This window comes from Muntiacus reevesi, chromosome 7 (genome assembly GCF_963930625.1).
Source record: "Muntiacus reevesi chromosome 7, mMunRee1.1, whole genome shotgun sequence".
In the NCBI taxonomy this organism is placed as follows: domain Eukaryota; kingdom Metazoa; phylum Chordata; class Mammalia; order Artiodactyla; family Cervidae; genus Muntiacus; species Muntiacus reevesi.
The window spans coordinates 56,509,713-56,522,307 of NC_089255.1; the positions used below are offsets into that span (position 1 = coordinate 56,509,713).

The 12,595-nt window shown below is 42.9% G+C and overlaps 1 protein-coding gene and 1 pseudogene across 1 annotated transcript in view; one reads left to right on the plus strand and one right to left on the minus strand.

Moving 5' to 3' along the window:
- Nucleotides 1–12,595, minus strand: part of TMOD2 (tropomodulin 2) — a 60,768-nt gene that overhangs the window by 45,172 nt on the left and 3,001 nt on the right. The gene's annotated exons all lie outside the window — the stretch shown is intronic.
- LOC136172816 (U2 spliceosomal RNA) lies at nucleotides 9,740–9,888 on the plus strand (annotated as a pseudogene).

Genomic DNA, 12,595 nt, shown 5'->3' on the forward strand with positions numbered 1-12,595 from the left:
CCAGCCCACCAGGCCTGAGCACTTGACTCATGCATCCCACCTGGGCTGGTGGTCTGTTTCACCACAGATAATATACATGCTGTTCTTTCGAAACATCCCACCCTCACCTTCTCCCACAGAGTTCAAAAGTCTGTTCTGTACTTCTGCGCCTCTTCTTCTGCCCTGCATATAGGACCATCGTTACCATCTTTCTAAATTCTGTATATATGTGTTAGTATACTGTAATGTTCTTTATCTTTCTGGCTTACTTCACTCTGTATAATGGGCTCCAGTTTCATCCATCTCATTAGAACTGATTCAAATGAATTCTTTTTAACGGCTGAGTAATATTCCATGGTGTATATGTACCACAGCTTCCTTATCCATTCATCTGCTGATGGGCATCTAGGTTGCGTCCATGTCCTGGCTATTATAAACAGTGCTGCGATGAACATTGGGGTGCACGTGTCTCTTTCAGAACTGGATTTTTTTAATTTCATGGCTTCAATCACCATCTGCAGTGATTTTGGAGCCGAAATAAATAAAGTCTGTCACAGTTTCCATTGTTTCCCTATCTATTTGCCACGAGGCAATGGGACCTGATGCCATGATCTTGGTTTTCTGAAGGTTGAGTTTTAAGCCAATTTTTTCACTCTCCTCTTTCACTTTCATCAAGAGGCTCTTTAGTTCCTCTTTGCTGTCTGCCATAAGGGTGGTATCATCTGCATATCTGAGGTTATTGATATTTCTCCCGGCAATCTTGATTCCAGTTTGTGCTTCAAACAATCCAGCATTTCTCATGATGCACTCTTTATATAAGTTAAATAAGCAGGGTGACAATATATAGCCTTGACCACTCCTTTCCGAATTTGGAACCAATCTATTGTTCCATGTCCAGTTTTAACTGTTTCTTCTTAACTTGCATACAGATTTCTCAGGAGGCAGGTCAGGTGGTTTGGTATTCCCATCTCTTTAAGAATTTTCCACAGTTTGTTGTGATCCACACAGTCAAAGGCTTTGGTGTAGTCAATAAAGCAGAAGTAGATGTTTTTCTGGAATTCTCTTGCTTTTTTGATGACCTAGTGGATGTTGGCAATTTGATCTCTGGCTCCTCTGCCTTTTCTAAAACCAGTTTGAACATCTGGAATTTCACAGTTCATGAAATTTCACAGTTGAAGCCTGGCTTGGAGAATTTTGAGCATCACTTTGCTAGCATGTGAGATGAGTGTAATTGTGCCGTAGTTTGAGCATTCTTTGGCATTGCCTTTCTTTGGAATTGGAATGAAAACTGACCTTTTCCAGTCCTGTGGCCACTGCTGAGTTTTCCAAATTTGCTGGCATATTGAGTGCAGCACTTTCACAGCATCATCTTTTAGGATTTGAAATAGCTCAACTGGAATTCCATCACCTCCACTGGCTTTGTTCATAGTGATGCTTCCTAAGGGCCACTTGCCCACTCCACCCCCACATTAGCCAATGAAATTACCCATTGCTATAAAAACTGACAACCCCATGCCCTGGTGCTGCTCTAGCCTCCCGGGATGGCCAACACTGTGTCTGTGAAGTGTGTTTCTAAATAAATCTACTTCATACTATAACTCTGGAGAAGGCAATGGCACCCCACTCCAGTACTCTTGCCTGGAAAATCCCATGGACAGAGAAGCCTGGTAGGCTGCAGTCCATGGGGTCGCTAAGAGTCAGACACAACTGAGTGACTTAGGAGCAGCAGCAGCAGCAACCTATAACTTTGTCTCTCACTGAATTCGTTCTGCAATGAGACATCAAGAACCCAAGCTTCATTAAGTCCTGAGACCAGGTGTGTGCTTTCAGTTAAAAGATCGTAGGTTCAAACCCCAATCAGAGTTGCATGGTTTACGCAAGCGACTCAGCGCCTTGCTTGAGGTCTCAGAGCTGGGATGTGTCAGGCCTGCGGAGTCCCCGTGGAGTGAATGCCTTCCCATCAGATTACTCTGCCTCCTTCAGCTTTCCACAGAGAACAACAATGAAAAACAATGCAGTAATTGTAAGGCAGTTGTAAGGAGCAGACTTGTGTCTTTTCAAAGGGAGAGTGATGTGAAGAATACAAAATGGGGCTCATTCAGGAAAGAGAGTTTGAACCATCAGTGTGAGAAAGCATTGTCAAGAAACTCCCCTGCAAGTAAACTAAGACAGAGTCTAAAACTCTGGCTACTCTCTCTACTCTTCTCCCTTCTTTTCTTCTTTTTCCACTTCCCATTCTCTTTCTATTCTCATTTTCTTTTTGTTTCTAAAGCCATTCTCCCTAATTCTTTGTGCATGCTAAGTCACTCCAGTTGTGTCCGATTCTTTGTGATCCCATGGACCGTAGCCCACCAGGATCCTCTGTCAATGGGATTCTCCAGGCAAGAATACTGGAGTGGGTTGCCATGTCCTCCTCCAGGGAACCAACATCTCTTTTTTTTTTTTTTAATTTTTTTTAATTTTCCAGTGGGTTTTGTCATACATTAACCAACATCTCTTATATCTCCTGCATTGGCAAGCAGGTTCTTTACCACCTGGTGCTACCTGGGAAGCTGTAATTCTTTGTACCCCTAGACTATTCTTTTTTCAACTTCCTCTTTTTATACTACCTCCCTCCTAAACTTCCACTCAAAATGAAAATTTTCTCCAATCCCTTCTTTCTGGCAGAGGAACTTTACCAATCTTCTCTAGAAAGATAATACTGTGTTCAGGAAATAGCAATGTGCTTTACTGACTGTGTTTCTCCTTTGGCAGTATTAATATCAAGCAGATCTCTCAAGGCAATAAATAACTTGCATAAACTTACTGTTTGACAGGCATGATTCTAAAAAACAGGAATACACAGATAAATAAGATATGACCCCTTGCCCAAGGAGATCACAGCTCAGTGATATATACATATATGTGTGTGCGTATATACATATATATGTATATATATGTACATATGTATAGGATGTCTTCCCTGTACGTCTTGCCAAAGAGCCAGGGCTTTATTCTGTTCCAGATGGGGAGTTAACTATACATTTTTCAATAGATATATAACCTTTGATATATAGGCTGCAAAGCATGTTACAGCCTTCAGCCACTGCATCCAGCCCAACGGTGCACCCTGAGGGGACTCAGGATAGGAAAGAACAGAATACCGGCCCTAGATAAGGTGCATATCAAAGGAATGATTTCAGTGAGCCCAGTCTTTTGCAGCTCTGCCCACACATAAAAAAGTGCTACATTCATTAACTTGAGATGTTTGGTTTTTATTAATTAATAGTAATCTTTTGATGGTCTGATTCCCTGGTTTTTGTAGCAAAAAATCCTATATATAAGGGTTCCTAGCATACCTCTCAGAGTCATCTGAGAGACTTCTGACCAGGTTTGAGTCCTCAGAAAGTCCACTGAATAAAACACAATTCTCAGCTTTGAGGTTGTGCATTTGAGGTTGTCGACAAGTGTTACAACAGGAATCATGTACACAGTAGGATGGGGTGGGGGAGTTGAGTAGAAACTGTGAAAAAATTTGTGCTTGAGTCTTGAAGGCAAAGGTCATAAGGTGGATGATGTATGCAGGGAAAGGCAACAGCGTAAACTAAGGTACAGGATAAGAAAGTACATGAGGGACCTCCCTGGTGGTTCAGTGGTTAAGACCTTGCACCTCGCCTGCCAGGGACTCTGGTTCGATAGCTGGTTGGGAAACGAAGATCCCATATGCTGCAAGGTGTGGCCAAAAGACAAAAATAAAACAAAGAAAAACAAAAAAGAAAGTACATGATGCTTGGTGAATGGTTGGTGTGGCTAGAGGGGAGGAGCAGAGGGGAGAGGAAACAATAAAAGACAAGGTGGGGACACCTGTGAAGGGCCCTCCCTATACGTCTTGCCAAAATCTGGACTGTATTCTGTTCCAGACGGGGAGTCACTACACATTTTTCAAGTAGAGGAGTTGGTCTGAGAAGACTCATTTTCAATCAGGTAATTCAAATGGTAAGAATGAAAAACAGGTTGTTATGGAAAGAGATTGGATGTGGGTGGGCCACTTAAGAGCTATCGGAATATTGTTCCTCTCTATTTCCACTGTTTACCATGTACCAGTTTGTGGTTTTCTATTTTGGTGTCTTTTCCATATGCAATGTAACTCCCTTTCCCTTCCATCAGCCTCCCTTCTTCTAAACTTCAATTGCAATATTCCAGTAAAAAAACAAAACTAAAACAAACCAGAAAAACCCTATCCTACTAAAGTCAGAGAAACCAACCGGACTGTATACACTGTTTTCTGGTCCCAACTACCACTAATTATGTGAGTCTGGACAAGAATCTCAGCCTGCCACGTTCTTAGCTATCAAATGAAATGGTTCAACTACCCTATCGAATAGATTCTAAGACACACAGTTTCTCAAATTTAACACTTGGAAATTGAGGACTATCCCACAACCAATGGTCCTACAGTTACTCGTGACCTAGCAGTGGTCAAGAAGTCATATCTGCCATGCCTATATATACATAAATATGAAAAGCAACAGCTTTGAAACTAGCAAAAGGGGTGTCAGGGATTTGTAAAATGTCCCAGGGACTTTTCAGAAGAGTGAAACACTCTTTTAAAACTTAACATAAGGTTCAAGAGCCAACATCAAAGGCTTTTAGGTCTTTTACAGGTTTATAAAATTTAATTTAAATAATTTACCATTTATTTAAATTTTAAAAAATTACCACTCTTCCTGGCACAGAGGAGATATTGTGTGGAAAAGACCAGTGATTCAGAAAGTTGGAATCTGAACATGAAGAAGCTTTAAGACTATTAACCAATTCATTTCCATTTTCCCTTTTTATGTATGCACAGAGGTGATATATGATTTTTTAAAAAAAACTATGCGTATTCGTAGAAGTTTTATTTGTAATAGCCAAAACCATAAACAACCTGAATGATCACTAGTAGGTGAGTAGATAAACAAATTGTACATCCACCTAATGGAACTGAGAAGTAGAATATTTCCTGCCATATCAGTAAACAAAGGATCTCACAGTCATCAGTGATTGCAGCTACCATCAATGCTGAGCCCTGAAGGAACTCAGGAAGGAAAGAATACCTGCCATCTAGCAGCCATCAGACCACAGTCACACTCTACAGTAAGCCTTGAGGAAAGCCCGGATGTGAAAACACAGGATACTGGCTCCAGAGAGGTGAGGTACATATCAAAGGAATGATTTCAATGAGCCCAGACTCCTGCATCTTCCCATACATAGAAAACCACTAAGTTCCTTAATTTGAGATATTTGGTTTCCCTTTAATTAACAATAATCTTTTGATGTTCAGACTATTTGCCCTTTGTTGCAAAACTTCTATATAACCTGCCACCCCCATTAGCCTCCTCAAAGTGGTCTCTCAGGATTACTTGAGATGCTGTCTCCCAGGCTTGACATCCTAAAAATTCCCACTGAATATAACATAACTCTCAACTTTTAGGTTGTAAATATTTTTTAAGTCAACAGAATCTCTCAGAAATAAAAAGTAATGAACTATTGATACACACAACAACATAGATGAATCTCAAAACAATTATACTGAATGAAAGAAGCCAGACCAAAAAGAATGTATGTGGCATGGTTCAATTTGTCTACAATTCTAGAAAATGTAAACTGATCTATATGACAGCAAGCATATCAGTAGTTGCTTAGGGATGGAAGAGAGGTAGGGAGGGGAAGAGGAGTATGAAGGGGCATGAGGAAATTTGGTGAGTTTGTCATGATGGCTTCACAGGTGTATGCATTTGTCAAAACTTATCAAATTTTGCTTCAAATCTGTGCAATTTGTTGAATGTCAATTCAAAAAACTATGTGTAAATCTAGAACAGCTCTTCAATAAAGTAAAAAATATATTTTTAAGAAGGGTCACTTTTCTTTTTGGTAATGCTTCATGCCTTTCAGGATCTTAGTTCCCTGGCCAGCGACTGAAGCCAGGTCTCGACAGTTAAAGAACCAAGTCCTAACCACTGGACCACCAGGGAATTCCAAGAAGGGTCACATTTTAACTGATAGCGTGGGCACTCCCCTAGCAGTCCAGTGGTTAAGACTTCATGCTTCCAATGCAGGGCATGCAAGTTTGATCCCTGATGGGGGGTGGGGTGGAGGGAAAAAGATCCCACATGCTGTGCGATGTAGACAAATGATGAAAAAAATAAAGACAATAATTGGCAGAATTTTTCTTTACAGTGCTATGTAAAATATTGGTATATTTTATGACTGATGGTATCTTAGATAAGATTCTATTTGTAGTTCTGGTCCAGAATTCTACAAGTATACCCCAACTTCTTATCTTCCCCTGAAACAGACTAGTTTTGGTTTTCTTGATCATACCATTAATTTACCAGTCGTGCGGTATGTGTTCGTGTGCGTGCTTAGTCGTTCAGTTGTGTCCGACTCTTTGTGATCCTATGGACTATAGTCTGCCAGGCTCCTCTGTCAGTGGGATTCTCCAGGCAAGAATACTGGAGTGGGTTGCCATTTCCTCCTTTAGGGGATCTTCCCTACCCAGGGATTGAACTCGCATCTCCTGAACTGGCAGGCAGATTCTTTACCACTGAGCCACTTGGGAAGCTGAATCTACCAGTCACTTCCAAAAGTCTGATCAGCTAAATTTCCTCCATTTCCACCCTTGTCTCACTAGTTACCACTTCCACTGGATTCTTACTGCATGATACTTTTCACATCATCCTTTTCTGTCAGTCTTGTTTTAGATCTTTGTTCCTTTGGACCTGGAGTACCCTCATTGCATTTTTAAAGGATTCTATTCTTCCCTCTAAGCCACCAGAGTACCATAGTTAGATCATCTTTCTTCACACTGCAAACAAGTCACTTCCCTGATTAAGGACTTACAATGGCTCCCTTTTGTCTACAGAATGAAATTTACACAACCTAGCATCCTAAACTCCCACTATTTGGCTTTGATCTGCACTTTGTATTTTCTGTCTTCATAACTTTTCTAAGGGAGCCCTCCAATCCAACCAAAACGGTTTATTCACTCTCTGTGGTAAGCAGAATAATTGTGCCCTAAAGATGCCCACATGCTAATCCCCCGAATCTGGGATGTTACTTTACATGGCAAAAAGGACTGGGTGTGATTAAATCAAAGATTGCAAACTAGGGAAGCTATCCTGGATTATCTGGGTGGGCCCACTGTAAACACAAAGGCTCTTAAAAGATGGGAGAGGAAGTAGAAGAGTCAGAGAATGAGATTGATGACAGAAGCAGAGGGACAGAGTGATGCAATTGCTGGCTCTGAAGATAGAGGAAGGGGCCAAGAGCCAAGAAATGTGTGCAGCTCTAGAAGCTGGATAAGGTCTGGGAATTAATTCTCCCCAGAGTCTTCAGAAAGAAATTCAGCCCTACTGACATGCTGATTTTAACCCAGTGAAACCTGCTTTGGACTTCCCACCTCCTAAGCAATGCCATAATAAACGTATGCTGTTTTAGGCTCCTGCATTTGTGACAGCAGCAATTGGAAACTAATATACTCCCTTATTCATGGCCTTCCATTTTACCAGATAATTTTTCTGGATATCTTGTTTGCTCCTCCCCTCCCCATTCACTCCCGACTGCTCTGTGCCCTAGGAAGATGATGTAATTACACGGCATCATCAGGCTCCCTTGCTTTCTGACTTGTTTGGCCAACAGGAGGCATTTGCAGGAAACTGGAGGGAGGTTGGCGCAGAAGGCAACATGGCCCACCAGTAAGCCTTCTCTAGGGCTGCCCCCACCCCTGTCTTGCTGACCTGAGGCCTGGGGGTGATGAAGGGTCCCTGTGTGGCTGGTGTCAGATTTCTGCCTCGTCGTACTCCTCACACCCTCCCTACAACTCTGCAAATAGGATCTTTATTTACATTCCCTCAAATTACTCTGTTGAGTGTGTCCTCTGTTTCTTGCTGGGACCTTGGCTGTTATTGTAATGTCACTTGGAATGCCGTTCTCTGTTCTCATGGCCTATTCATGTGCTCTGCTTTGGAGACCTGGCTCAGGTCCCAGCTCTGCGGACCACAGAATGTCAGGGCTGACTGAGGCCTGAAAGGTCATCCAGTCTAGCAACACAGATGGTTTTTCTCCTACTTCTCTGACCACTTCTTCTTGGTCTCCTTTGGCAATTCTTCCTCTGCCTTAAGTACTGGCATGTTACAAGATCCTGTCTTACCATTTCTTTTCTTACACTGTACATTCTCCTTGGGAGAAACTCGTCCCCTCCAAAGTTCTCATTATAATCCACATCCTGAGGACCCTCAAATCTTTGATTAAGACTTTGTTCCTTGAGGACTAGATCCATGTATTCCCACTGCTGAACCAACATCTCCACTTCACTGAATCAGGCATCTCAAATGGTAGAAGTACTTGCGTCATCTTTCCTGCCAAACAGCTTCTCCTCCTCTGGAATTTCCAATTTCAGAAATGTGGCCAAGAAAGCAGGGAACCATCCTTGACATCTCCTCTTCCCCTCTTCTCCCCATTCATCAATCCAGCCCTTACCTAAACATGTTGACGATCCATCTGCCTAACTCATCTGCACTGCCACATCCAGTCTTAGTCCATTTTGATCAATTCTTCACACAAATGGCCAAAGTGATCTTTTTAAACCACTCTGCCCTAGTTACCTAAAAACCTCCTGTGGCTTCCCTTTGCCTTGAGGATAAGGTTTAGATCCACAGTCTGACCTCTGTCATCCTCATCAGCCTCATCCTGCACTGCACCCCCCAGCTTCTCCTGGTTCCAGCCTCCTGGACGGCTTCCAACTCCTGGATCACGCCTTATGTTGTTTCCTCTGCTCAGAGCACTCTTACCCCTTCTTCCTCTGGCTGACGCCAGCTCAGCTCATCTTCCAGCCTCAATGTAAGCTTCACTCAGTTTGTAATGACCTAGAGAGGTGGGATGGGGGGTGAGTGGGAGGGAGGCTCAACAGGGAGGCGAGGTGATACATGTATACATACAGCTGATTGACATTGTTGTGCAGCAGAAACTAACACGACACTGTAATTATACTCCAATTAAAAAATAAATAAGAATGTAATCTTCAATTTCTCAAAGTTGCCTTGTTTGTAACCCCAGGCAGGTCTGACTCATTCCCCACCCCAAGGCACACCCCTTGTTCAGAGCTCTTCTTGACTTTATTACAACTGCTTGTTTTATCTCTGTCTTTTTTGCTAAGCTCTGTGAGGGTGGGGACTGTATCTGTTTCAGTCACTGTTATGGTCCTGGCTCCCAGCACAGGTCTTGACCCAGGATAGGCATCCAAGAAATAGCAAGTGAAGGAAATGAGCTCAGAAAGGTGAAGTGACTTGTTGGTTCAAAACTCATTCCACCATATCCACAGCCTCCACTTTCTGCCATGGAACTTTCTGAGGCCACCTAAGCACATAACAGTTGCTCTGCTCTCTAAATTCAACTACACCACCAAATCCTAGAGGACAGGGATGATGTCATGATTCTTTCTATTCCTGGGCCTCTTGTAGATTCATTCAACAAATATCTACTGACATCTCACCTTTTTCACTGCTGGGACAAGAGCAGTGAACAAAACAGATGATATCTCATACCAGAGCTGAGTTTACAGTTTGGCAGTAGGAGAGACATTAACTAAGTAGTTACAATAACATGTTAATACTATGTAACAATCCCTGTTAAAACAAATTGCATATGTTGCACTAGTGCATCAGGAGGGCGTGAAAGCCAGAAGAGAAAAAAAAAAAATTGCACCCTCCTGAAGCACAACTTTGAAGATTTGGAGGGGGGGATCGCTTCTCGGCCTTTTGGCTAAGATCAAGTGAAGATTTGGGGGAAAGCTGGTTTTATTTTTAATAACAAATATAGATGTATGTGGACATATTATTCACATAGCTTTTAAAGTCAAATCACAGATTTCTGGTTCAAGGATGTCCTGCTCTAGCCCCTACCCAGGGCCCCAAGTGTTCACACTTGCCCTCTCCTCCTGTAAGTGATGCCGCAGTGGAAAGCTTCCAAACATCATTGCAGTCGCACCTCGGGCAGAGTGCCTGTCCCATGGCGAGCTCTCAACATGCAACAAGAGGCTAATTGCACGTTGGAGTGAAGCAAGTGCCAAGCAGCGCTTTCAGGAGTCCAGGTGCACATGCATACCAAGGTTAGAAAACAGAAAACAGGAGCAAGAACTGGAGTTGAAGGGAGGATGACTTGGGCCCTCCAATAACTCTTCCTATCAAAGGTATGAACCCTGAGAAGGAAAACAAGGAGTGTGGCTTTCTTTACTTCTTCCACTACCTTATTTGTATATGTATTTCATAACTGGTATGAAAGAGGAAAATCAGATACAACTCAAAGTGCCCAAACTTTGGCCTCACCTCCATGCAGACTTGGACTCAAACCCAAAACATGCAGCCCTATTTAATAAGCCTGATCCAAACCAAAGACCAATTTTTACAGAAGAGTAACAAAAAATACTTGTAAAACCTAGTGAAAAGTTTTGTAAATGGGTAAAACTGCCACGAATTGCTTAGAAGTACACACGCATCTGGGAAAGCTACAAAGGACAACACATGGAAAGGACAGACATCTCAGAAGGAGGGGCGGGGGATCTGACCGGGAAGGATGAGCTGACCTTCCACCACACTGATGATGATTTCATCCCAAGAGGGGAAGTCAGCATGTGAGAAGTTATTATTCTTTATTATGCATCATCAATATTTTATAATAATCTTTCGACAATGAGTGAACCAGTTTGCACAAGAGAGCCAAATTTACATTTTCTAAAACTAGTAAATGAGAAAAAAAAATCAGCTTATCAATATATCCTCCAACAAAACAAAATAGGAATTTTTAAATTTGGGTATAATTGCTTTACAATTTGTGTCTGTTTCTGTTGTACAGCAAAATGAATCAGCTACATGTATACATATATCCCCTTCTCCACCCCCCATCCCACCCCACTAGGTCATCACAGAGCACCGAGTTGAGCTCCCTGAGTTATAAAGTAGCTCCCCACTAGGTATCAAAACAGGGAGTAATCCTACATATTTAATTTCTTTCTAGCTGCAGGCAAATACAAAGATGTATACAAAACACAAAGCCTGTGTTTTGGAATCTAGCTATTTCAAGATGGCTCTTTCAAGCCTTTTATTTTTTTAAATAACCGAGTGGCTCCTGCCATATCCTCAGAAATCTGAGCAGGATATGCAGGACAGAGAATGGGGTGTGATAAGGAGGAAATTTCAGGCAAAAAATATGAGAAAGCAATTGGAAGGGACAAGCTGAATGGAGAATGAGGGATAGATCTTACCAGAATGAAAAACTGTCCTATCTCACAACACAAATGTGGCTATAGCTTAAACTTCTCAAAAGCAGTCTCCTTTTAAAACAGTGTGCCCACCAGTAACCACTCCCTCCAGGTTCAGAAGAGAACAGAAGACAAAAAGCATAGACCTTGGAGTCAACTAGCCCTGAATCTGATGGTTACAATTCATGTGCGAGTGACAGCCTGTCTGAGCCTCTGTCTCATCCTCGGCAAAACAGGCAGAGCAGTACTTATCTCAGAGGGTGGAGGTGATGTTTAATGTGGTGACGTATCTACCAGGAGCAGCTGCTAACACAGGCGAGCCCTCAGTCAAAGCCATTTCTCTTTTGTCCTTGGGAGAAGTCTTCCACGTGGGCTATTTGTTCCCTCCATTATCCTTGTCGGAGTCCGTTGAATGTGGAGAGGCAGCGCCCTATAGGAACCCTGGGTCAGCGCTGCCAGGTGTAGTGAGCTGCCGTGGGGAGGCTGGCCAAAGTATGAGCTAGGTTTCCACACGGGCAGGAAGTTGCCAAGAAGCTTCCTGGCTGGGGCAGAGGGCTCTAGGATGGAAATCTCACTGTCTGCTCAGACCGCCACCTGGTTTCTAATTCTCTTGGCAGGTCCTACTCCCTGTCGCTGCCCTATCCCTTTGTCTGCCCCTATTCTCTGCTTTCTAAGGAGTTCCTGTTTCTGGACTTCTGCGTAACTCCTTGCCTTCCACTTGGGTGTCTGGGTCTCCAGCTGCCTATTGTTTCTAGCTGTGTCCCCTCATCTTGGCTTTGGGAAGTTATGGGCTTCTCATTTCCTGACTGGCACTGGTTCTCTGCTGTTTTGTTGACAAAAGCTGGTTTCTGTCTGCTTATGAATTTTTGACTCACCTATCTTCTCTCCCTCTCCAGTATCTGTCTCCCAGTTTGGTTTTGATCAAAGCTTTGTTAAGGGTTACAGGTGCTATGTCCCCTTTGACTCATGACTGCTTATCAAGATGATATGCAAAATATGTAATAACTGGTGTGAAATGGGCGTTGGCCATCAGAATGGATGTCAGCTATAAACAAGAGGGGTGGCTGACCCTGCATATATTGACTAAACAGCTTCCCAGCTCCCTAGACTCTGGACCCCTCCCACTGCTCTGACAAGAGGCCTCCTGGTTCTTTCACTGGACTGGAACCTCAGATTTGTTCCTTACTCCTCACATCCTGGCTTGCTGCAACTGGTCTTGTGCCTTGTTTCATGAGCTCCTATTACCCACAGTCCTAGGGCTGAACTTCTCATTCCCTCTCTATTCAGCTATCACCAGGGAAACCCAGGAATACTGATGACACACATGAAAGAGATGGGATG